The 27,504-nt window shown below is 43.6% G+C and overlaps 1 long non-coding RNA gene across 1 annotated transcript; it reads right to left on the bottom strand.

Moving 5' to 3' along the window:
- Positions 1 to 1,785: 1,785 nt before the first annotated feature.
- Positions 1,786 to 24,100, bottom strand: LOC131998818 (uncharacterized). Its single transcript, XR_009398876.1, has 3 exons — positions 24,018 to 24,100; positions 18,242 to 18,338; positions 1,786 to 2,479 (listed from the first exon to the last, which is right to left on the bottom strand). It is a non-coding gene; the product is annotated as an uncharacterized LOC131998818 (long non-coding RNA).
- Between the last annotated feature and the right edge of the window lie 3,404 nt (positions 24,101 to 27,504).

Below are 27,504 nucleotides of genomic sequence, written 5' to 3'. Positions count from 1 at the left end.
TGACTGGTACTTCACCGGGGAGAAATGGCACTGTCCCTGGAGACAGCACGCTTGCCTGGACTTTAAGAGCCTCCCTTTGTTTTCTCTTCAGGTATCCCACCGCCTGATCTCTTCTCCCCTTCCTGCTATAGCATTTTGCTTAGCAGGAGGCTGGGAGGAGGGGGGGGGGAGAGGGGCGTCTATAATTTTACACAAGCAGTATAATGTGTGATGTTGGATAAGTCACTTAAATTCTCTGTGCCTCAGCTGCCACAACTGTAAAAATGCATATTATAATCACATTGACTTGCTAGGACTGTTAGCAAGCAGTCACCAAAATCCTCTCAAAGAACATTCCCTGGTTCCCCATCAGAGCTCCATGCAGGCTAGCCATGGCTACAAGAAGCAGGGGAGCAATCTCTTCCACTGTGTCTCCTTCCTGGATTTCTACTTCAATAAAACAGACAGTGGCCTCTCCAAACTGAGCAAAGATGGTCAGAAAGTTAAAGGTCTCACCTGGTCTTGGAATCTGTCCATTCTGGTGGTATCCCCGAGGTATCAAAGGAGGTTTGCATGTGTGTGTGCCTCTGTGTGTGAGGGTCTCTGAGTTACACAAAGTCTTTGCCCACACGGTAAAGTTTTATCGCAATGGCAAAAGGCAGAATCAGGTCTGTTGGACTGGTAGGGCTCAGGCTTCAGGAACATGTGGATAAAATGTAACTAACGTTATCTTGGTTCAAATTCCTTTTTTGTGACTGACTCCTGTCTCAGTGAACCTTTGCAGGGTTTCTGTTTGTTTTTCTCTCAGTTATAGCAGAGAGGAAAATAAGCGCATCCAGATCTTTTCACGTGGAGATAAACTGATGCCAAATTAGGTCTGTGGAGGCCTCATTTTGGCTTCTCTGGTCACCATGCTGAAAATATTTTCATGCACGTTGAAGACAGTCCATTAGCTCTTGGCAAAGAGAATTCAGTTTCAAAGCTGCCCTTTTCTAACAAGCCTCCCCTTTCTCAAGCACGAAGCCTTGCTGAAGGGAGGCTGCCCCGCATTTATGGAGAAGAAGGGCAAACTCCATCTGCAATTTGCCCTGTCGCGGCCCTGAGATCCCTGCACCTCCACGACGCCCCTGAACTCAGATTTGGCTCAATCTTGAAGCCCCAGGTATGCTGCCCAGGTCAAAACATCACCCTCCCTTTCCGAAGAGAAGCATTTTTATTTCAAAAGCATATAGTATGAGCTTTGGAAAAGTAGTTTACAAACTTCTTTGCCTCTGGGGAAGGCATGTCCATTCACATCCAAAATTTTCCCTCAAATGCCTCCTGTGCTGCACTGACTGAGCTAAACTCAGGAACAACACAACCGAAGAGGAAACAAAGAAGTTTCACCCTCCATCTGTTAGAGTGAAAATACAAGCCCCAGTGATGTGGGGCAGGCCTGGATTCTTACTGGGATCCTTAGGTTCCTGGGAGAAAAATCCAGTAGATTTCTGGGGTAGTACCTAACCACCGAGTGTAGATTCCTTGACCTACATGTGCTCGGAGTGAAGCCTCCTTCACATAGGGAGTGAGCACTGTCGCAAAAGGTGCTGAGGTGCTAAGGATCAATATTCACTGGCAACCAGCATTTCGGAGCATGGTTACCATGGCAACATTGTCAGCCCCAAATGACTGTCATGAGGTGAAAAAAGCCTCTTAAAATAAATGAAACCAGAAAAAGTATATTTATAAACCTCTTACCAAACACCTATCTGTTCACAAAGTAAGATGTGTTCTTTAAGCAATAGATACTCAAAGATGCGGGGAAATTTCATGACACAAACATTTTCTTAAGTTGAACGAATTTTTATTCACCCCCTCCACAAAATGGCTTGTCAAAATAACTAATAAGGATTTTTTTTTAATGGGAAGAATTCTAAGGAATTATGGGCTTGTACACTTAGATATTACACAATTGTGACATTAAAATTCTGCATAAACGACTGATAACTTATTTGAGATTTGTAAAATGGTAGTTGACCAAGGGGGTTTCTTATGTCTCAGTTGTATAAATTATTTCTGGCAGGATCAATAAACATAGTGTCAAAAGGTCTGTTAAGCAACGGGGGAAAGACATTGGCCATGCAGAGGAAAACACCTGGACACAGTTTTTGCTTTGTTCTTGTGAAGCTCCATCCCTCGCCTGCCTTTTCTTACTGACAGAACCACAATTTTATTTAGAGCAGTAATGTGCCCAACCCCAAAGACTCAATTTCAGAGCCTCCCTTGAAGGTAGAGGTGGCCATACGACACAGTTCCAGCCAGGAACATATAGGCAGAAGCTCCCGAGGAGGCTATTGTTGGGAGAAGATTCTCCATGGTCTCAGATTTCTGTTTATCTTTCAAGCTGGGGCCCTGACAGTCTTTTCTTTTTAGATATCTTCTCAAACATGTCTGAAAGGCTTACAACCTTGGAAAACAGACATACTGTCTCGCCGGGATAAAGGGAAGGCTTGTTTGGAACCTGGGAAGACAAAAATAATGTTTCACTCCAGAGTAAAGGACAGGACTGCCTACTGCTATTATATAAGATTTGGGGTCCCTAAGCACAGGGCTCCTCTTCCGTAAGGCAACCTACTATGTGTGCAAGCATTCCTGGGGGTCTATCTGGATTTCCAGATGAAGATAGGAAAAAGCTCTTGGCTCCATAGCCCTTCTCCTTTTTTGCTGCCTTGAGATGCAGCCACCAATTTGGGATCATATGGTCATGAAGCATGAAGATGAAGGTGTACATCTTAAGATGTCAGAGCAGATGGGGCACCTGGGTGGCTCAGTCGGTTAAGCATCTACCTTCAGCTCAGGTCATTATCTAGGTGTCCTAAGATCAAGCCTTGCATTGCCCTTCCTACTCACTGGGGAGTCTGCCTCTCCCTCTCCTTCTGCCCCCTCCCCCTGCTCACGTTTGCTCTCTCTAAATAAATAAAATCTAAAATGAATGAATGAATGAATGAATGAATGAATAAATAAGGCAGAGCAGAAAGACAAAGAAACTGGGTCCCTGATAGTGAGTTACTGAGCTAGCCCTGAGTTGTAATTTCAGACTTTTTGTTAAAATGAGATAAATGAGCTCTACTCGTCCGGGTCAATGTTAATTTTCTTTCCCCATGCAAGCACATCCCTGGAGCTTGTGTGAAACGTAGTGACATAGTAATTACTTAATGGCAATTGTGTCCAACATGTACACCTTAGGGCTCTAGCACGTTACTACTTTCCTTTCTTCTTGGTCTTGATTCTACCTCTCTGCGAATTAACATTATATATTATGTCTTATAAGCTAACTCAAATCCTTTTGGGAAAGCCGTGTGTAAAATCAATCTAACAAGTACAATTTCGTCCTTGGCCAAACTTATCCCTAAGCTTTTACGAGTTATCCCTTAAGTTGTTAGTCAAGAAGGCAATAAAAACAATAGGACTTTTTCTTCAAGCTTCTGTCACAAGGTCTGCCTTGTCACCAGTGTATATCCAGCACCCGGTACCGCAGCTGTCTCATAGTAGGCCCTCAAGTATTTTTTGACCAAGTCTTCATGAATGTTCTCCTTGTCAAATATGTTGGCCCAAAGAAAATAACGATTAAACAAGTATTTCATCACATTGGATCATGCGACTACACATAGTCACAAATCATGCGACTACAATAAGTGTTTTGAGAAAAGACCACAGCTCAACTTCAAAGAAACTGTCCATCAGTATATGAAGGGATAAGCCGAATGTTGTGCCTACAATAGAATATCATTCAGTCATAAAGAGGAAGGAAATTCCAATGCATGCTGCAACATGTATGAATGAACCTTGAAATCATTCTGCTAAATGCAATACCATAAATATTGCATTACTTTTGTCTAAAGAAATAAATATTATTACATTTATACAGGGTCCTACCTAGAGCAGGCAAATTCAGAGACAGAAAGTAGAATGACGGTTTCCATGGGGGGAAACCCCATGGGGATGGAGGAATGGGAAGTTACTGTTGATTAGGGTATAGTTTCTGTTTGGGATGATGAAAAGTTCTGGAAATAGATAGTGGTGATGATTGCGCAACACTGTGAACATAATGCCACTGAATTGTACATTTAAACATAGTTATCATGGTGATTTTTATGTTGTATATATTTTACCAAATAAAAAAAATCAGCGAAACAGATTTAGTCAAAAAAGGTGGGGTTTGTTTGTTTTAGGAAGAGCAAATAGAACAGACTTTAAATTTTTGTGGGTTTTGTTTTGTTTGTCTTTGCCTCCTCTAAGTCCTGCCTGTCTAAGCTACGAAGCCGACTGAGATGCCCCCACGACATTGCTGAAGCCTTTCGAGCTGTGGGCTTGAGCGGTCATGTGATCAGGAGATCCTACGTCATTTGGAAAGATTTCCAGTTCTGCAATTTTATTCCAATTCTTTAACTCTCAGGAGCATGCATCATCAGAGCTCCCCTACCCCCACCTTCCAGGCGTATGTTGGGGCAGAATTTGTTTGTGAAAATATTATTTTAGGATTCCTTCCACTCCTATCATCTGCTTATTTTCCTTCCTGCATATTTCATAATATAGCACAGAGATTTCTGATTCAGCAGTTAAAATAGTCTGTGCATTCGTTATCACTTCCTTGTGACCCACTTTATACACAATTACTCATGCTGGTATTGAAAGTTCAGGTTTCAAAAAAATTCCTAGGACTCAAGCATGCATCTTTGGGCATAATAAAAAATAATAAAAATTTTTAAAAGGAGGGGATAAGATATTGACTGAGTATCTGTTGGTAATCCTCAAAGGACCCCAAGCAAATGAGTCCTGTGATTTCCCATCTCTTTGACTCTCCCGCAGAAGCTCTCACATTACACCCTTTTCGTTTATTCCCCACCCTTAATCCCACTTTTTCCACCTCCTTCAACTCTCCTTTCCTTCCTTGCCAGTACACCTCTGCCTCCAATTCCTCACTTCCATCTGCTGTGGGTCCCTGCGCTAAAGCCACAGGTAACTCCAGGGCAGTGTGACAGAGTCCCTGCTCTGAACGGGCGTAAATGCCAGTGCGGTGTGTCACTTGAGCGTGCTACAGCGCCGTGAAATGCAGAGTTCTGGGCAACCCCGCTCCCCCGAGAATCTGATTTAGTTAGTCTGCACTTTTCACAGCTCCCCAGAGGATTCTAAGTGGGATCTTAGGAACACATTTTGAGAACCACTGTGATGAGTTGGAAGGCAGTAGAAATCCCTTCTGGGCTATTCTGATAGAACAGAGAAAGGAGAAACAGAATTGATCAGAGAAAGCGAGGGAAAGCTTTCAAAGAAGAACAGCAACTAGACAGGCGGGAGGCACAATAGGCACTGTCCCCTGCTAGCACCACACTCCCCGTGCCCCCAGGACCTGGGATCCCATTCCTCCCACCCAGGGCCTATGGAACATTTGGGGAGGACAGGAGACTCTGGGACAAGAGGATACACTCATCTCTGAGAGTGTCCAGGTAGATGACACCTTTTAGTGGGGTACCCTCCCTGTCCCTGAGCCCCAGCTCCAAAGCAGTTGCCTAGCAGAGAGCCCTGGACAAAGTCCTTCATCTCTCCAGCCTCAGGTGAGGGATAGTGTTATCTGCCTTGCAGGCTTGGTGCAAGACTTAAATGAACCAATGTGTATCAAAGTCTTGGTACACAATTGAAACTCAATACACCATAGCTAATGCTAGTCTTATTATTCTAGATTTTTCTTTAGGAGAAATTCCTAGAAGTGGGATTACTGGAATAAGGAGAATGTTACTAAGAGGAATACATAGAAACCATGAGTTCTGAGTTTCATAAGTGTCTCAGTTTGACTGCTAAAGATAAGGATGTTCATTCACATTTATGACACTAGGTGCTTGGGAGGATACAGACCGACACAGCAACAATAGACCTTTCTGGATGAGAGGGGCAAAGGGTGTTGCCTGTGTTCTTTGTCCATTGCCAAATGGCAGCCACTATCTTCCTCCCTTTCCTCCTCCTCCTCGTCTCTTCTCTCTTCCTTCTGTAACACACACACACACACACACACACACACACACACACACCACTTTCTTCCAAAATCTGGGTGAATCTCTTTAAATTAACACTCTCTATCTTATGACCCAGCAATTGCACTACTGGGTATTTACCCTAAAGATACAAACGTAGTGATCCGAAGGGGCACGTGCACCCAAATATTTATAGCAGCAATGTCCACAATAGCCAAACTATGGAAAGAACCTAGATGTCCATCAACAGATGAATGGATAAAGAAGATGTGGTATATATATACAATGGAATATTATGCAGCCATCAAAAGAAATGAAATCTTGTCATTTGCGACGACGTGGATGGAACCAGAGGGTATCATACTTCGTTGTCTTTCTCTGATTGACTTATTTCGCTATTATATGATCTCCCTGATATGAGGAAATGGAGAGGAAATGTGGGGGGTTTGGAGGGTAGGAAAAGAATAAATGAAACAAGATGGGAACGGGAGGGAGACAAACCGTAAGAGACTCTTAATGTCACAAAACAAACTGAGGGTGGCGGGGGAGGGAGGTAGGGAGAGGGTGGTTGGGTTATGAACATTGGGGAGGGTATGTGCTGTGGTGAGTGCTGTGGAGTGTGTAAGCCTGGTGATTCACAGACCTGTACCCCTGGGGCTAATAATACATTATATGTTTATAAAAAATATTTAAAAAATTAAAAATAAATTAACGCTCCCTACCCCATACTCCACCCAGGGGACTCCTATCAAAATGTAAATATAATACCTGGGAAAAGTACCACATTGAACCCGCTAGCACACCCCTTCCCCAGGTTATTGATCCAATCAGCTAGCTGCTAACACCTGACCCAGAATAAGGACAGATGGGAGGTCTGGGGTGAGTCTATCCCAGAAGGGCAAGGCCAGAATAAGAGTGGTGGCAGGGAAGGTCCTGAGAGCTAGAAGGCACATCCAAAATCATCAGATAGTCAAGATAAACCAAAATCCAAAGCAGTGGGCAGGTTTCCAGAGGAGGCCCTGAAAGAGAGTGGCGACCCTGCTATCTGAGGTGTCTGGAGGCAGAGGAACGAGCTGTAGGACCTTTGGCTCTCCCCTGCTCAGTTCAGTAAAAGACCAATGATGGCGGGAAGGCGATCATCCTGAGAATGGAGATTGCTTATTTGCGCATGCCTCCTCTCCTTGGCATATATGTGATACCAGCAGGTTACAGTTTGTACAGGTAAAAGCAATCCTAAGCTCTCAGAGTAGATGCGCCACAAGGGTTTGGAATGATTCCTTAACACAAACGTTTTCTGTACGAAAACTTCCCTTTCTCAACTATCTTATTCTGTAGCTGTATCACTTTTGACTATAGGGTTGATTTTAGGAAACCCAAATCCCCTAACATTCCTAAGAATATACTAAAATCTACTTTTTTACAGAAATGCTTTGAGAGACTGGTATTTCTGAAGGACAGCTTTGTTGTTTTGGCTTTTCCCAAATTCTTTTAATCCAATTTGGGGCAGATACACTTTTTCTGTAGAGCTTAGAGCAGTTCCCTGTCCAACCCAGAATGTAAACTTCACATCAGAAACCAAATTTTAAAAAAACAACAACAAAAAAGAAAAACAAAGAGATTTCCACAGTCTGGGTGGAAGAGAAGATGCCCAGATTGTCAACAAGGACAGACAAAGGCTGACACTATCTTGCATTTGTGATAACAAAAGCTAAAGGGAGATGGGAGGCTGACAGGAAAGGGCTGGCCAGGCTGTAAGGCCCTGTTATGTCCACTTCCCCTAAGCTTGCCGTCAACCCAAACTGCTCTGACCAGCTTCCGCATGTTCTATTACTGCCAACGAACCCATCAGGAAGGAAATGTTCTATCCCTTCTTCAAAGAGGAGGCGGTCAAGAAGAGAAAAATCCCATCAAGTGTTGGCTCTTCAGGCCTGTGAGGTTTCCACAGAGACCAGTGTCTGGAAATTCAAATCAAAGACACTGTGGCAGTACAAGAGGAATTCCTAAAGAGTGATTTTTTTTAAATGATTTTTTTTAATGATTCAACTTTTATTAATCAGCATCTTGCATCTAGAAGAAACAAAATACGTAAGACAGTAGAGCCAGGAGAGCTCCCTGGACAACCACAATAAAATAGGTGCGGACAGGGCTCAAGAAACCATCTGAATGGATGGAAGCAACACCCTCTGAGAAGGGGCCCGGACCCAGGGTACTCCGGATCTGGGCCAACGGCAGCACTCCAAAGGCTGGTATCTGAGAACATCAAGTCCTGCACCCCCAAAGGTAAGGATGGGGGAAACCTTACATCTACCTTGAGGATGCGTCTGTAGGTCTTATTATGGGATGAGCTCTCAAAGGTTGGATTTCCCACCAGTGGCTTATAACACAGCCCTCCTATACACCACAGATCAACCTTCTCATAGTATACTCTCCCTTTAATCATTTCTGGGGGCAAGTAGTCCAGAGATCCACACATTGTTCTCCTCAGAGATGGGGTGTTCACAGATCAGCCAAAATCTGAAATCTTCACCTCACCCTGGAACCCCAGCAGTATGTTCTCCAGCTTCCCTACAGCTAGGGAAGGCCTGACACACACAGGAGAGTGGTTGCCACAGTGACCACGTAAGCCAACAGAAGCCGAAGCACCCCAGGGTCTCCAAGCCATACTCAGCAGCCCTCATCCCTCTCATTTTCTGTCATTCTCCACAGAACAGACCCTCCAGGAGAAAACTGCCGTCTGATCTGGGAGCCCGAGGCCCATACTTCAGAGGAGGCTCCCACGTCTGGGGTCTCACCGGGCTCTGTGGGTTTCTGTTCCCTAGGTGAGGATCTCCTCTGGTTGTCGAGGGAAGTCTTCCTCTCTGCACCTTTTAATAATTCTGGACAGAAAGGAAAGCAAGCCCCCAGGCAGGCAGGCAGGCAGGCATGCAAACCTGGACAGAGAACAGAAAACAGAGGACAGGGAGGGACAGGCTACCACAGGGGGAGGCCTGAGGGGGGATCTCACAGCAAGGATGGTGGGAGGTATGGTAGTGAGTGGTGGGTGGCCTTTCTTTCTGCTTATCAGAAGAGATGGCAAGTAGGTGTCTACAGAGCTGGGGATAGCTAGAGCTTCCCTTTCTGAGGCTAAAGGGATGTTGCATCTGGTCTGTCCTGGGTCCTCTTTTCTACTCACTTTCCCTCAGGGCATCTCACATACTTCTACAGCTCCAATTTACATCAGTGCTGGGGTTTCCCAGACTTCACTGCAGTCCAGACTCACACACCCACCCTCTGGCCAGTCATCCCCATGAGGATGTCTTATAGACCCTTCAAACCCAGCCTGTCCTGACAACCCTTTGCCTTTCCAACTAGTTACACCCCCCAATTGGGTCTTCTCATCTTGGTCAATGCAGGGGTGGGGGCAGTCCACATACACCGACTCACTCAAATAGATAACTTTGCCCACCCTCCCAACTCCATCTTGCCAATTACCAAGTCCTACAAACTTAACTCCTAAGAGACCCTGACCACCAGCTGGGAGCTCAGGCTACTGTCAGCTCTCACAGCATTACTGTGACAGCCTCCTTCCTTTCTCTACTCTTTCCCTCCTATAAATCCAGCCAGGGTGATTTTCCTCACAAACAAATTTGACTTATTTCAAGTCTCTTTCTAGATCCTCATTCCCATTTAACACATTCAAGGCTTAAGTCTGGCATTAGGGGCTCACAATTCTATTCAGAAACAAAGCTTTTTACAAAGTTCCATTCTGAACTATTTTAAGCCCACAAAAAGGAAGATGGAATACAGCAGCACACATGTATCCATCCCCTCACTTTAGACACAAGACCTTACCAGAACAGCCAAAGCTTCCTGAGGACTCCCACATCCCCCTCCTCAACCACAGAAGTCACTGCTATCCTGCATTTGTCATTATTCCTATTATTTCTTTGTAATTTTACTTAACATGGCTTCTTTATTTCCTTATAACTTATTCTTCCTTGTGAGCCTCTTTTGCTGGGTAAATTTTGGGTTTTAGTACGGTCCAGGAAATGCTATGAAGAGCTTATTTAAATATGGACTCCCGTCAGGCACATTCTCAGGTTCTTGGGTTTGTCTCTTCTTCCCCTCGTTGCTCTCCAACCTGTGCCCGGGTGAGTGAGAGCAGTGTTGTCTTTTGTGACCTTATGATTGGACATCATAGAAGACAAGGTGTTCAAAACCATAACACGTCTTCTAGATTCTTACTGGTTTCTGCTACAGGGTGGCTGGGAACTCCTCTTCTGGTCTCTCAACTTAGTCAGGGCTCAGTCATTCTGCTCAGCTTCCCCTAGCATTCTGAATCCAAGGGCTCTCTGCTAGTCTCCTCTCCTGCCTGTGACCTGAGTGACCCACCCAGCCTTTGCTACGGGCTTACCTGGTCCTTCACCATTGAAGATTCCAGTCAACTCTCGGACTCTCAACTCAACAATCTCCCATGACGTAGGAGAAACTCTGAGTCCTGTCTATGTCACAAGGAAACTGAAGAGGGGTTTCTCTGCCTAATCACATTTCCTGGTCTGCTTTACTTTGATGGGTCTGGTCAGTCCAAGAGGCATTCTCCTTTCAGATCCCAAATATGAAGCGGGGCTTATCCCCCAGGTCTGGCATTCATATCAACCTACCCGACAAGCAGACAAGTTTGTCCTGCATCTGTACCCTTCTTACTTTCATGGTAGGTCATCTCCAGAGATGATCACTGTCAATTCATCTCTCCCTGTATGTGCATTCTTCCCCTCCCATTAAGAAGTAGAAGCTACTTCCTCTCCCTGACTCAGGATGGACCTTGTGACTTGCTTTGGTCAAGCAAATGCAATGGAAGTGATGTTCTGGTACTTCTGAGCCTAGATCTTAAAGGCACTAGCAGCTTCCTCTTCTTCTTAATTGGAAGCCATCAACCATGTAAGAGGTCCAACTACTCTGAGACTGTCATGCTGTGAAGAAGTCCCAGCTACTCAAAAGGAAAGAAAAGAAGAGAGAAGGATGGATAGAGAAAAGAGAGGAGAGGGAGAGAGAAATGCCCAGCCAGTTGCAAATATTCAATTTATCCTAGTTGAGGCACCAAACATGGGATTTAGGAAGTTTTCTTGAATGTTCCAACCCCAACAGATAGTCTATGACCAGAAGAACCACCAGCTGAACTTTTTAGCCACTAAGTTTTGGGGCTGAACTTTTCTGCTGCACGAGGTAAATGAAACACCTGATCATTGCCTGCCTTATACTCTGTGCTCCAACAACTCAGACCAGCCTGTGGCTCTCTGCACCTATGATGCTGGGTCTCACTTCCATGCCTTTATTCAAGCTGTACTCTCTTTGCCCACATTTCTCCTCTGCCTGGCTAACTTTTATTACACTTTTGTCTCATTTTATTTTTTTCCTAAGCAAATCACTATCATTGCATTAATGACATTGCATTGTAATTGTTTCTTTACGAATCTGCCTCCCAAAGTAGGCTTGAGCTATTTAAGGGTGGGTTCTAGGTCTTATTCAGCTTCGAGGCATCACTTTATATGGAAACACAACTAAGTCCCTGCTTTAGTTCAGTTTCCCTGTGTCGGGGAGTACATGCAATTGTCTACAACAAAAACCCAACCTCACCAAGTTAGCCAAATAATGTTCAATTTTTTTCACATAACAAGTCTGAAAGCAGGCCTTCGAGGACAGAAACATTGGTTTTGCAATGTCAGAAAGTCCCAGTTTCCTTCTATCTTCTTGCCCTACCACCCTTACAATACAGCTGTCCTCCCCATGGTGGCCTTGAGGTCACAATACAGCTCCTCCACCACCTGCCTCATACCCACATTCCAAGCACAGAGAACAAAAGAACAAAGAGGAAGGAGCTATGCTCAAATCAGGAAAGCAACACTTTTACAGAAATCTTCAGAAGACTTCAATTCAAAAGTCACTGGCCAGAAGCATATCACATGGCTATCCAAAGCTGCAGGGCAAAAATGAAAAAAATGTTTGCAGAATGATAAATATCTACAGTAATTGCCCAGAGAGACCGAACTTTGAACAAGAAGCAGTGACCTCTTGGGGTTGTCTCTGTAGGAGGCTTGGAAAGATAATGTTGGCCACGTTCCCCTTGTCACAAAACAGGATTGGTGCCTATCTCACAGAGTGGATGAAATTAAGACAGAATGTGGGCACGATACTGTTCTTAGTACCAAGGACACAGTAAGCACTCAATAAAAATCATTCTCTTTCTCAGGTTTGCAGATGTGGCACTTAACTCAAACATCCAACAGTTTTCCCCGAAGGAGCAGAAAATCAGTTGACTCAAGGCAGTTGTCCTGCTCTCTGAAATTCTTCTGCAGTGAATTTGCTTCTGATGATTAATGAGTCCTTTCTCAATTGTCTATTCAACTGTTCATAAATCCAAATGGCATTATCATTATGACTCTTCACTTAGAACGTGTGACCCAGAAAAAACAAAGCTTGGAGAGATACAAAAGGCAAATGAACTGTTTTCATTCCTTTGTGACAACAGAACTGCATATTTCACTTCTGATTCATGGAAAAATAGCCAGCACACAGGAGTTGGCTAGATTGGTGAGAAGCCTCAGACCAGGGGGTTCAAGAATACAGTTTCCAATGTCTTTGTTACTGAAATCCAGGAAGCTGACCTGGAAAATGTTAGCAATAGAAAGATTTCTTTTTGCCAAAAACTTGCTCTGTGAATCTGCAAGCCTCCTACCGCCACAGGTTGTGTTGGTTTAAGCAAATTATTTAAAACTTCTGTATTGGTGGGGTGCCTGGCTGGCTCAGTCGGTTAAGCATCTGCTTTCCGCTTAGATCATGATCTCAGGGTCCTAGGATAGAGACGAACACTGGGCTCCCTGCTTGTTGGAAGGTCTGCTTCTCCCTCTACTCCTCCCCCCTGCTTGTGCTCTCTCTTTCTCTCTCAAATAATTGAAATACTAAAAAAAAAAAAAATTTCTATATTGTTTAGGACTGTTTTCATTTGCAAGGGAAAAACACAAAAGGGCTTATTACAAAGTGAATTTATTGGCCTGACTAAAACCTCCAACAGCAGAGTTTCAAGCATGACTGGATCCAGGTGCTCAGGAATCTCTCCATCTCTTGGGTTCTCCTTTGTTGTAACAAAACAGGTCCCTTCCAGCTCCTAAACTACTACTTACCAGTATGACAATCCCCCCAGAAAGACAATGCATTTTGGGCAATGGTTCCAGAAAAAGCTCTGGAATTGGTCCAACTTGGGTCACATACCCAACCCTGGAACAGATCACTGTGATAAAGAGAATATGGCTCTCTGATTGGCTAGGCTGGGTCACATGCCTAAGGGAGATGGGGGCGGGGTCACCTCATTCAAACCACTTGGATTGAGAGTGAGAGAGAGAAAGGCGATCCGTTAAAGCATAGCTGGGGTATTCCTGCCAACAGAACATTGTGTGGAGGCCAAAAGCTCTGAATATCCTAAACAGATACAGATTCATTTAGCTATTATTGGACCTGAATATCATAATAATACTAGTGACACTCTTTACCATCTGTCAAAATCCTGCTAGTTTTTCAGGCTCATTACAAATGTCGCCACAAATAAATCTTCTCTAATTTTCCATCAGCACATTGTTTCTTTTTCTCTCATGGCCGGGATCATATCTTGCCCCGGATTATGTTGAGTTGCACACCCGTTTGTCTCCACTCCTGTTTGGAAGAAACTTCAGGCAGAGCCAGAGTGGGGCATGCCTCCCATTCATCCCCCAGAGCCTGAGGATGAGGGCTTCTGTCCTGATGTGACCAGGCCTCGGAATGAAAAGAATGCAGGATGGAAAGAAGGGGAGAAATCACATGGCTCCCTCCAGGAAGAAAACGCATCCATGACGTAAGAGAGGATCATAGAAGTCAGGCTGGCTTTTCTTTCTTAAGTCCTACTAGAATAGTCTTTCTTTCATGCGGGTGGTAAAAGCTGGAGTGAAGCTGAAAACAGACTCAACCCCTAAGATGACAGACTCTGAAATCTCCTGTCCTGAATGAATTGGAGAGAGAAGAGGAGGGAGAGAGAGAGAGAGAGAGAGTTGTGAAGTGCCTTCCTTCAATAAACAAAAATGCAAATACTCCAGATGCCTTTTACACTCTCCCCAGGGCTAGCAGATTATTAATAAGTTCAGAATCTTGCCATGCTGCTCCTATTTTTACAAGCCGTCTGTTTCCTCTCCTGTCGCTGGTGGCTTCGTTCCAAGGACACTCCCTTTGGGGGAAGAAGGAGCTGACATACCAAGATCTTTCTAGTGTCACCCTTGCTTACAGGCACCTGCAGATTCCTGTTGAATGTTTCCTGTTCCACTCAACAGGTCTTAATTATGTGAACTAATATTTGCTCACTGTTAAACCATGTTTACCCTCATAAAAGGCCAATTCCAAAGGACTGGGATTAGGCAAACCCAGAAAAATCTCAATACTTATGCAAACGTGCTGTTGTTTCCCGCTACCTACCACTTCCTTATTGGAGTCATTCAGGGCACTCTGCTTTTTGGACCTCTGTCTCTGGATCTTATTTAGAGCAAAAACCCACAAGTTTTTTCTTTTCAATTTCTACCTACCCTGGAACCAAGTTCTTCTCCTATAGATACCTGATTGATCAATCTTTCTTCCTTCCTTCCTGTGTGTGTGAGAGGGAGAGTGAGCCTAAGTGGGGCGGGGGGGGGGGTAGGCAGAGGGAGAAACAGACTCCCCACCAAGCAGGGAGTCCAATGTGGGACTGGATCCAGGACGCTGGGATCATGACCTGAGCTGAAGGCATATGCTTCACCAACTAAGCCACCCAGGCGCCCTACAGATAACTGATCTTTCTGTGAAGAAATATCCTCTGTTGGCTCCTTAGGAAAAATTAACTGTTAATGACCCTAATAGGGTTGCAACGGTGCCTCCCTTTCTATGTTTTCTTAGTCCTATTTCTGAACCAAAAAGTAAAGACTTTCTCAGAAAATCTGAGATGTATTCTTTCTCAATTCTTGTCAAGCATAAATCGCATGTTTGGTCCACTGTCAAGTTTCTCCGTAATAATTCTGACATGTTTGGTTATGGGCAATGAGTGTGTTTGGGGACAAAGAGCTTTGTGATGTGTTGGGTGGGGGAGGGGGGAATTCTTTAGAACTCAGAAGATATAAAAACAGAAGCTAGTTATGTATTATAATACGTATTATATGTATATAATACGTATTATAATGGAAAACACAAGAGTTCCTTATGTATTGTTTTTGTTGGCTGTTAGACTCCAATGTCTTCATTCTGAGCTCAGAGATGCAAGGTCCCTCCACTCCCCCCAAACACACAAACCAGGCTGCTCACCTCTTCGGGAAGGGGGCAGGAATCAAGTCACACATCTATCAACCACTCAGAAATGAATCATTTTATCCACAAGTAGGCTGAAGGAAGAGCATGTGTAAGTACCTTGGTCCACAACAGAGCCTGGGTACAAATGACCAGCACTCTGGACCACACCAGAAGCTCTTAGTGCAATAGATTTTTAACAAGGCAAAATGCACACCCTTCCTCTTCTCTAAACTAGTTCCGTGACAGTGGTGGAATGAAGGTCTTCAGCTTTCAATACACATCATTCTGATATAAATAACAGCCTCTGGTGCCCTCAAACTTGACTTCCTCAAAGCTCAGGTCTTCACTTCCCCCAGTGTGTGGCCAAATGCACCTGTTCCTCCAAAAAAGACACGCTGAATACTCCTCAGTAATTATCTGCAGATATTTCTGTACCTTGTGGATCAGATTCTCCAGGGCATTCCTTCAAAGACACCAACCTACAAATCCAGATACATGATGCTTGAAATCAAAGAAAATCTGCCATACACCGTGTTCTTTAATCATTCCCTGCCTGTAGGTATAAACGGTTTAGCTATAAAACCTGCCTGTGCTGACAAGCCTGTGTACACCACGCACGCGCACGCATGCACACACAGACACACGTGTTACAAACAGTAGAAAATGCCGTACTTTTAGGACAGGCACCAGCCAACTCCTTAAATTGTGAAACTCAGAATGCAAGCAAAAAAACTTGTGATTTGAGGCCACTTTTGATTACTTTTCTGGAGCTTGGCCAGCAGAGCAATTTCCAAGCAAACCAGCTCAGACAGTTGACAGCTGCACATTCAGCTCACCAGCCTAAAACCAAGCTCCCTGTCGAGCAAACGGGGATGTCGCTCCTCTTTCTCCTAGCTCAAGCTTCAGGCCTACCACATGTTAACCAAGTCACAGGTAACTGGCCTTCCCAAAAACGTGTAAGGAAGAAAGAAAAAGGAGGGACAAGCAGAACACAACTGCCTGCCGCTGGGCCATAGGAGAGGCAGCCCACAACCAGACAATCTCATGCTGAGCAGTGAATTTGGCCAGTCCATGGGCATGACAGGCTGGTGCTCATTTCAGACAAAAGGGGGAGGACAGACTGAGGTCAAACACCGTTCTCCCATGATGGGACGCCCATACCAATCATCCAGCCAGCCAAGAAAGTCGATCTTGTCAAGAGGGCAGCACGGCTGGGGTAGGTAGTCCTGTCTCTAACCAGAAGCTGACCCTGCAGAGTGGCAGCTGGGCCTCTGTCTCCACCAGTGGTGGGCTCAGAGCACATAAACCATTTGGAGGCATCCACGGAAAGAAGCCAGGCCTAAGAAGAGCGCATGCTTTACGATTCCATTTGTATGAAATCCAAAAACAGGCACAACTAATTGGTAGGGGTTAAACATCACGATAGTGATTACTTTTGGGGTGGTGGGAAAAGATCTGATAACATTCCATTTCTTGACCTGAGGGGTGGATACAAGGAGAGCTCACCTTGTGTTAATTCCTTCAGCAGTACACTTAGGACTTGTGTACCTCTGTAATTTTATGCTTCCAGAAAAAAGTTAAAAAACCCAAATGGTCGGGCGCCTGGGTGGCTCAGTGGGTTACGCCGCTGCCTTCGGCTCAGGTCATGATCTCAGGGTCCTGGGATCGAGTCCCGCATCGGGCTCTCTGCTCAGCGGGGAGCCTGCTTCCTCCTCTCTCTCTCTCTGCCTGCCTCTCTGCCTACTTGTGGTCTCTCTCTGTCAAATAAATAAATAAAATCTTTAAAAAAACAAAACAAAACAAAAAAAAAAAAAACAAAAAACCCAAATGGTCAACAGGCATGTGAAATGATGTATAACTTAAGCAGTAAACCAGAAAAACAAGATTTTAATTGATGTTGCTTTTTCTGATCATGATGCGGCCAATTATTAAAAAAGCTGATTACATCCAGTGTTGATGAGTGCCACATTAGCTACATAAATTACAACAGAATTTTCAGAGAGAACGTTTGTACTATTTACCAAAAAACTGAAATGTGCATGCCCTTTGGTCCAGAAATTCCAGTTCTCGAAATATATCCTTCAGAAATATTTATACATAAGCACACAAATTTTTGTACAGGAATGTGTGTTGTAGTACTGTTTGTAATGGTGAAAAACAGCAAACCACCTACATGTCTTACAGTAGGTTAAGAAAACTGTGATGCAGCTCTACAGCCTGGAAGGAATGTAGTCATTAAAGAAAACAAGGAAGCCTAAACACACTAACATAGAAAGATCTCCAGGTACTATTGTTAAGGTAAAAAAAGTAAGTCACAGAATAGAACATGTTAAATGATTTCATTTATGTATAAATGACTTGAATATAAATAAAAAGACTTAAGCATGAAAACGAAACTAAAATCTGATGTGGTTCATTTATCTAAATATCTTACGAAACCTACCACCAAAATGAACTTCTCTCCTGAGACAGAATGCACTGCAAAAGAATTTTCTGGAACTGTCTCTGCATCCTGAGACAGACTCAAAAAGGACTGCACCACAACAGGAAAGAACTGTTTCTTGTCCCCTAGCCTCCTAGAAGAGCCTCAGCGTCTCAGAAATGCCAGCTCCCACACAGGCCTGAGCAACAGCACATGGAGTCACTCCAGACCTTTGTGCTTCCAAAGCACTTTTTCAATAACTGACTAATCCGCCTAACGGGCAGGGCAGGCGGGGCTCCCACAGACTGGGCACTCCCTGCTGCCAGCTGCCCTCCTCTGGAATGCAAAGGCATCCTCTAGAAATGGGTGTTCCTCAGCCCCGGTCCTACCTCAGTCCCCAAACTCAGCGAGGTGAGGAGGGCCTTCAAAGGACCACCCAGGACAGGACAACCCCTTCTTCTGACAGTATGTTCTCTAGAAGACTTATACCATTCTCCACTCTCCTGGCCCCACATCTACCTACCTCCTCCCTCATCTGAGGAAGAATAGTGCCACAGGCCGCAGGAGGAATAGCATCTTGATACTGTCCATTTCAACTCTGCCATTTCTGTTCAAGGATCCTATGAACAATAGGAAAATGCATAAATCTTTTCAATTTCTTGTTGTACAAAGAAGTTAATAGAAGTGACAGTCTCTGTTACAATATTTTCAAATGGTTGCAAAGTTTCCCAGACTTTGGAATTTAATGAGCCATTAAAATTTCAAAAAATTTTGAGAAGACTAACAGGATTTTTTTTGGGGGGGGAGGGTTAAGTAAGCACCAGGTCCACCTGAGGCTTGAACTCAGGACCCCAAGCTCAAGAGTCTTATGCTTTACTGACTGAGCCAGTCAAACACCCCTGGATTGTTCATTTGTATTTTGCTGAATATAGGCATTTAAAAAACAACCTACAGTCACAATCAATTTATACATTCATAAATGAGTAGACACCAATGTGGTTATGACAATCCCTGATTCTAAAACAGCATTTTAAATTTAATACACTTAGATTTATGAATAATACACACATATTACACATAGACTTGCGAACATTTCCTCACAGACTGGCACCAGTTGCCTTGGAAAGAACAGGCAGATAATAAATCACAAATTTCTAAGCCTGGCTATGTCTGTGAAAGACAGGAAGGCATTACAAAAAAATCTGGGGATGCCAGGGTGGCTCAGGTGGTTGGGTGACCGACTCTGGGTTTTGGCTCAGGTCATGATCTTCCGGTTGTGGGATTGAACCCCATGTCAGGTTATGCACTCAGTGGGACATTTGCTTCAGATTCTCTCTTTGTCTCCCTTCCCCTCTCTCTTTCTCTAACTCTCTAACTCTCTTATTATAAATAAATTTTATTATAAAATAAAATCAGATTCCAGGTTCCCAACTCATATTTACTATATCAGCCCTCTCAGCCTCTTTAATAATAAGGCCCTGGTATGTGTATTAAAAATTTTTTTTCCTACTGTGGTCAAATATACATACTATAAAATTTAGGATTTTTAACCACTTTGAAGTGTAAAATTTAGTGGTCATAAGTGCATTCACAGCATGGAGTCACCATCATCATCATCACTATCCACTTTTGGAACTCTTTCATCATTCCAAACAGAAGCTCTGTACCCATTAAACAATAACTCCCCACTCCCTCCCCCAGCTCCTGGTGACCACATGCTACTTTCTAAGTACCTCATAAAAATAGAATCGCCAATATTTGCCATTTTGTGTTTGGCTTCCTTCACTTAGCATAATGTGTTCAAGGTTCTTACATGTCACAACATACATTGGATTTTATTCCTTTTATGGCTAGATAATATTGCATTGTATGAATATGCCACATTTTGTTTACCCATTCATCTGTTGGTAGACAGATGGGTTTTTTCTACCTTTGGTTATTGTGAATAGGCTGCTGTGAACACTGGTGTACAAATACCAGTTTCAGTACCTGCTTTCAGTTCTTTGGAGTGAAATTGCTAGATCATATGGTAATTCTATATTTAATCTTTGAGGAAACACCAAACTGTTTACCACAACAGCTGTACCATTTTACGTTCCCAGCAGCAGTTCACAAGAGTTCCAATTTCTCCACATCTTCATGAACACTTGTCATTTTCTGTTTGGTACAGGGTACAGGGTAAGGATGGTTGGTTTTTGGTTTTTGGAATAGCCAACCTAAGGGGCGTGAAGCGGTATGGGTGTGAAGCGGTATCTCATCGTGGTTTTGCGTTGCATTTCCTTGGCAACCAACAATGTTGAGCATCTTTCCATGTGCTTATTGTCTATATGTATATCTCCTTTGGACAAATGTCTCTTCAAGTCCTTTGTCCACTTTTTATTTTATATTTTTGGAAGATTTTATTTATTTATTTGGACAGAGAGATACACAGTGAGAGAGGGAACATAAGCAGGGGGAGTGGGAGAGGGAGAAGTAGGCCTCCCGCTGAGCAGGGAACCTGATGCGGGACTCAATCCCAGGACCCTGAGATCATGACCTGAGCTGAAGGCAGATGCTTAATGACTGAGCCACTACAAGCACCCCTTTTGTCCACTTTTTAATTAGGCTATTTTGGTTTTTAGTTTTTCAGATATAGGAGTTCTTAATATATTCTGAGTACTTATCCCTTAACAGACATATGATTTGCAAATATTTTCTCCCACTCAGTGGACCATCTTCTCACTCTCTCGATAATGTCTGTGTATACACTAAAGGTTTTAATTTTGTGGAATCCCACTTGTTTTACTTTTTCTTTTCTTCCCTGTACTTTTGATGTCATGTGTAAGAAATCATTATCAAATCCAATGTTGTGAATACTTTCTATGTTTTCTTCTGTTTTATAGTTTAGCTCTTAATTCTTTGGTCCATTTTTAGTTAATTTTTATAGACAGTATAAGGTAAGTGTCCAATTTCATTCTTTTGCATGTGGATGTCCAATTTCTCTAGTATCATTGTCAAAAAGATTGTCCTTTCCCCCACTGAATGGTTTTGGTACTCTTATCAAAAATCATCTGACCCTATATGCAAGGATTTGCTTCTAGAATCTCTATTCTATTCCACCAGTCTATATTTTCTGCCTTTTTTCCCCTAAAACTTTATTTAACACAGAGAGAGAGAGATCACAAGTAGGCAGAGAGGCAGGTAGAGAGAGAGGAGGAAGCAGGCCCCCTGCTGAACAGACAGCCCGATGTGGGGGCTCCATTCCAGGACCCTGAGACCATGACCTGAGCTGAAGGGAGAGGCTTAACCCACTGAGCTACCCAGGCGCCCCTACATTGTCTGTCTTTATGCCAATACTGTGCTACTTTGTTTACTGGAGCTTCATAGTAAGCTTTGGAATCAGGAAGTATAAGACCTCCAACTTTGTTCTTTTTTAACAAGATTGTTTTGACTATTGAGGGTCCTTCAAGATTCCATATGAATTTTAAAATGGGTTTTTCTATTTTGGAAAAAAAAAAGTAGGTCTTTGATAGAGATTGCATTGACTATGTAGAGCAATTTGTGTAGTATTCATCTTAACATTAGGTCCTCCAATACAAGAAGAGCACAGGATCTCTTTTCATTTATTTGTGTCTCCTTTAATTTATTTTAGCAATGATTTGTAATTTTCAGTGTATGAGTCTTTAGCCTCCTGGATTAGAAATCTATTCCCAAATATTGTATCCTTCCATGGCATATGGAATTATTTTCTTAATTTCCACTTCAGAGTTTTCTTTTCTTTCTTTTTTTAAGATTTTATTTCTTAAAATCTCTACACCCAAAGTGGGGCTCAAATTCACAAACTTGAGATCAAGAGTCTTGTGCTCTACCAACTGAACCAGCCAGGCGCCCCCCACTTCAGAGTTTTCATTGCTATCGTACTGAAATGTAATTGATTTTGGTGTGCCATTTTGTATCCTGCAACTGCTGAATTTGTTGATTAGCTTGAGCTGTTTTTGTGTCTGTGTGTGTGCAATCTTTAGGATTTTCTGCATATAAAAATCACATCATCTGTGACCAGAGATCATTTTACTTCTTCCTTTCCAATTGGAATGCCTTCTATTTCTTTCTATTGGCTCATTGTGCTGGCTAGACCTTCCAGTGTTATGCTGAATAGAAGTGAACATTTTTGTCTTACTCCTGATCTTAAGAAAAAAGCTTTCAGTCTTTTACTACTGAATCTGATGTTAGCTGTGGGTTTTTTATATATGGCCTTTATTATGTTGAGGAAGTTTCCTATAATCCTGAGTTTACTGAGTGTTGAATCTTATCAAACACTTTTTCGGCATCAGTTGAGATGATCATGTGGTTTTTTCCCCCCCTTTCATTCTATTAGTGTGATGTATTGATTTTTCATATGCTGATCCACTTTTGCATTCTGGGAATAAGTCCCATTTGGTAATTGTATATAACCCTTTTAATATGTGGTTGAATTTGATTTGCTAATATTTTGTTGAGGATTTTGAATCTATATTCTTAACAGATCTTGCTCTGTAGTTGTCTTTCCTTGTGGTGTCTTTTTATGGCATTGGTATTAGGGTAATGTTGGTCTATAGAATGATTTAGGAATGTTCTCTCCTCTTCAACTTTTGGGAAGAATTTGCGAAGAATTCATGTTAATTATTATTTAAGTTTTAGGTAGAATGCTCCACTAAATCCATCCGATCCTAGAATGTGTGTTTCTAAGCCAATTTCTCTCCTCTCTCCCTTCTTCCCATGATATACAGCTGCATTTGGAACCAAATGCCCCAAATACCTCATTTGAACACCTTGGGGTATTATTACTCTTGATAAACTAGCAACATTACGCTTTAAAATGAGAGAAATGTAATCAAGAAACATCACCAAGCTTCCTGGCTCCAGAAGGGTCCTGCAGGAGGACAACAGGACCCGGGGAGAGCAAGCTTTGGAGAAGGAGGAGGAAATCCACTGCCTGGGGAGGAACCAGGGTGCACTGGGGTGCAGCTTCCAACTTCACCTGCTTCCGTCCAGCCAGCTACTCCCCACAGGCACACCAGGCATGTAGCCACTAGAGAGCTGGACAAGTCCTTAGTCTGAAAGAGGGGGAAAGCGGAGGCGTTGTGTGCGAAATGTGACTCATGGGAGTCAGACGGCCAGGGGACAGGTCCCTCTCCCAGCTCTAAAGGGCCCAACAGATGGTGCCAACAGGAAAAAGGAAGGTTCTTGACACAAGCTGATTCCTGTCAGCTTACTCTCCCTGAAACATTTTCTTGGTCTCTTCGTGCACAAAGATCACAGATCTTGGAAAGTGTCCTAAAATTTGTAATTAGACAAAAAAGCAACTTTCTGTAGGTTCCTCTGCCTTTAAACTCCGTCTCTCCCCTTCCACACCACCCCCATTTTCCCTCACGCATTGGTCTCCGTTTCCAGTAAAAACTGGCCTGGCCACTTGTGCAGAAAGAGGAATTAATTTAATATTTGAATACTCAACTGACTGGTTCTCCTTGGGAACAAGGAGCCAAGCAAACATCCGACAGAGAACAAGGGAAGGAACAAAATGGCAGGAAGCCCGAATGCGAAGTTCCTCCGTCATCCCGCAGCGCCTTGGACATGCCACCATGTCCTCTCTCCTGGTGAGTCACCGCCGCCCACGCCCAGTGCAGTGTAGAAACATTTGACTGAAACCCGAATGAGATCGGAAGAACAAGTCGAGCAGGTAAAACATTTCCCTGCTGTCATTTTCATAAACTGCTCAACCCTGCTTCAAGATAGAAGGAAGACAGAAGGAGGGTTTTTGGCAACACAAGGTTTTACATAATCGCACAGAAGCTCAGGATCTGCAGTGAGAGTTTGAAGACTTCGAGTCCCGCGAACGTTCCCATTTATAAACACGAGAGTCCATGCAAGCTCTGAGCAGAGAGTTTGTTTTCTGTTAAGGAGAGGGGCATCTCTGCAGAGCTCGAGAACTGGAACGGATGATAAAAGACACTTGGGCGGGTCTGAGTTTCCCCTTCAAAATCCAAGCTATAGGTACATAAACACTTACTCTGTTCCTGTGCCTACTTCCCCCACCCCTTCCACCTTCGACCCCTGCAATGGAGAAGAGGAAGTGAGGATAGCATCCCAGCAGATCAGAACTGTCTCAGAGACTGAAGACCTTAAGGAGATTGTACCATTAGCAAGAAAGGCTGTGATTAAAAACCCAAACTGTAACCCTAACGTTCAAATATTCTAAGCCATGGTTAGAGCAGGAACATGATTTGTAAAGATAGAGAAGGGCTGGTGAAAACCCTTACGGCTCTGCAAAGGTGTGAACTTACCCACAAGGCTGCTGCAGCCCAAGCTTTACCCTTGATGAATGCAAAGTTCCTCTCCCTCTTCATATAAATAGAAAGTATCCGAAATAGGCTTGTAGGAGGTCTCCGCATCATTATCATGGTGGCTATTCTCAAATACTTCTTAGGCATTCACTTGATCAGCACTGACCTAATCAGACCTATTTCAACTTCCCTGAACCACCACTTGGATGGGGAACATATCCAAGAGCGTTGCTTCATCCCTGCTCTGGAATTACAACCTTTGAAATGTCTATATAGGTAGGTGCTGCTTTTGACACAAGCTTTCATAGTAAGTAGGCATTAAAATAGAGGCTTATAATTAGCTGTCCGGGGAGGCAAATAGGTGGTAGAGCAGAACTCAAGAGGAGAAAAGGCAGGTATTGGAGAAACACCACATGGGAGAGGTTTCATTAACAATGTGAGGAAGTGTGGGCAATCCCACTAAAGTGGGAGAAGGGGAGTCCTATCACTGCAGACCGTTCTAGTTCTAATTTCCATACGTATGAGTACCTGGTTCTGAAAGTGCACCTGCAGTTTTTCTCACACCACTCCATCTTGGAAACCTGCTGTGCGCTGGAGGACGAGACCTATGATCCTGGGAGATCACAGCTCTAGGAGGGCAGCGTGATGTCTAATCCAGTCTGCGCCTCTAGCCCTGAGGCTAGCCCCTGGCCCCCGGGCCTGCTCTCAATTTGTGCTCCTTGAATCACACCCTTCCAGACCTCCCCATTTGTCACTTCTTCCTCTTTTGACTTCTCAGTCTAAGATTAGCTGTCAACTTTAAGCCCTATGTATTTAAACGTCAAGCGCTCCGCCACTGTACCTAGGACGAGCCTCGATCCTGGAGTAGATGCTTAGGACTTCTGCCTTGTCCTTGTCTGCGTGTGACCTACCACAAATGGGCTTCTGGTTGCCTGATTTTCCAACGCTTCCTGCCCTCCCTGACAACTCAGGTGACAGGCAGTATCAGGATTGGGCCCCGGGTCCTGCCCCTGTCCACCCTTTGCAAGTTTTTTCCTTCCTTTGTATCACTTTTTTGTTACTCTTCTTCCTATATTTAGAGACTGTCTCTCACCAGCTTCCTCTCATTTGGGTGGACCTAATGGACTATTCTCTCTTCTGGAGTTGAGTCTTTGTTAAGCTTCAAGCTTTTTGCCACCCCGTAACAATCTACAGTGATCTAGGGGATGAGTATAGATGTGTCCCCAGAGCAGGTAACAATGGCACCAAGAAAATAATACGTTCTCCCGCAGTGTTTCTTCTCCCCTGCCACCAAATACATGAGGTTGTGTTTGCCCCAGGGTTGGAGTGGGGTTTTCAGGGTACAAATCTGATGGGGTGATGTTCAGCAAAACTCTCTTTCGAGCAGACTAACTGTTCTAACCAGTGTCCCTTACACCCCATTTCTGCAGAGTGAGACAGACCTTACACGAATTTTAATAGCTGCGTTCTTCATACTGCGTCCTATCATAATATGATTTTGGAGTTAGATTGAGTGCGGTATTTTATTCCCTGCAGAACCCAGGAGCATAAGGAGGCATCCATATGATCCCCAAATTTCAAGCAAGTGACAGTTTGCCTGGCTCTATTCTCTTTTGTAAAAAGAGTAAATAAACTAGTAAGTATAGAATACTCAAAAATAAAACTCAAGCGGAGCTAAAACCTGCTCAGATTTTTAACATGCAGACAAACAAATCAAAGTGATTTGTGTATTTTTCAACCCAACCCAGGTCTGGATGGGCAGGAAGGGAGTAGGAATATTTGACTCAGAAAGCCTCCTTTTCTTTCTTTCTTTCTTTTTTTTTTTTTTTTTTAAGGGCCGGGAGGGGCAGAGGGAGCCCTTGTGAGAGACTCTTAAGCAGGCTCCAAGCCCAGTGAAAAGCCCGTAGCCCGGGCTCTGTCTCACAACCACAAGATCATGACCTGAGCTGAAATTAAGAGTCAGACGCTTAACCAATGGAGCCACCCATGCACCCTACGAACCTTTGACAATGACATTGCTCCACAGGAGGAGCCCTCCAGAAGTCACCTTCTACAGATGTTTTCTAGTGCTACTCATTTCCTTTATTTTGTCTTCAAGACTCCCACCCTGAGAAGAGCTCTCAAGGGGTTTTATATAATGCACCCCAGAGCAGTCACTGCATTCATCATTGACCCCATCTCCTAAAGAAGCCACATTTCTAATAGTGCAGGGCCAAGAGAGAACCACCCTCCCCTGTCATCCCCAAAAGCAGTGCTGGAGAAAATACAATAAACCAGGCGTGACATTACTGAGCTGAGATGAGCGCACCCACAGGTGAGGGCGATTTCAGAGCAGGGTGTAGGAAGTGATGAGCAGAGCTCCCAGCGTGTAAGGAAACTTAAGTCACAGAACTGTTGTACTTCGGAAACTCCCAGACTGTCACCAAAGAGCTGATAATTATGTCAATGAACATTCTACCTTCTTTTTATTGCACTCCTCTGTTCACTTACAGAACTAAAACTTCTAGGATTTCTTCCCCGAAGCGGTAGGTTTCCAAAAAATGTGGAGAGTTTCACCAGAAAGAGAACACTGGGCTGCAGAAAAGCATTTTATTTTCATAATGTTTTTATTTATAGGTGTTCGTTCATCATCTTTAGGGGAAATGGGTTATTTGGTTCATTATTTTCATAAAATTAAAATGCGACATATAAGAGGGAGATTAAAGCAAAACTATAAATTGTGGTCCGAGTAGCTGTGATGACGGTGAACTTCAGCACACTAGGAAAGTCTCCTTTAATTCCCTTTAGCCAACCATTATCAAAAACACTATGTGCCAAACCAACACCATACTGGATACAAGAAGGCAACATAATAAATAGTCTATGCCCTCAAGGCATTTTTTTAGTTTAACTGGAGAAAGCAATGATATATAGATGTAAATATAAATATCAACTATTCTAGAGGCACCTGGGTGGTTCAGTCGGTTAAGCATTCGACTCTTGACTTCAGCTCAGGTCATGATCTCAGGATCATGGGCTCGAGCTCCACATCAGCCTCCACACCAGATGTGAAGTCTGCCTAAGATTCTCTCTCTCCCTCTCCCTCTGCTCATCCACCCCACCTTCTCTTAAAAAAAAAAAAAAAATTGAGTTATAGGACATGAGTAGTGTAATGGTTAAGAATACAGACCTAGAACCAGACTGCCTTGGTTTGAATCCCAGTTCTGCCACCGAAGGCCAGGATGAGAGTGAGGCACTCACCTGGGGCACAGAATTTAAGAGGAAGCCCCCCAAAACAAAACAAAACCAAAAAACCCCTCTGTAATGAAGATAAATAATATTTTAATACACTATTTTAAAAATTCATGATGTACAAAATAGCAGAAGTGTAAATACAGACAGGCTCTAAAAATGCTATGCCAAGGAACACCTGGGTGGCTCAATGGGTTAAAGCCTCTGCCTTTGGCTCAGGTCATGATCTCAGGGTCCTGAGATCGAGTCCCGCATC

This window comes from Mustela nigripes, chromosome 13 (genome assembly GCF_022355385.1).
Source record: "Mustela nigripes isolate SB6536 chromosome 13, MUSNIG.SB6536, whole genome shotgun sequence".
Classification (NCBI taxonomy): Eukaryota; Metazoa; Chordata; class Mammalia; order Carnivora; family Mustelidae; genus Mustela; species Mustela nigripes.
Note: the sequence above shows the minus strand (reverse complement) of the source record. Positions and strands in the feature narration are given on the sequence as shown.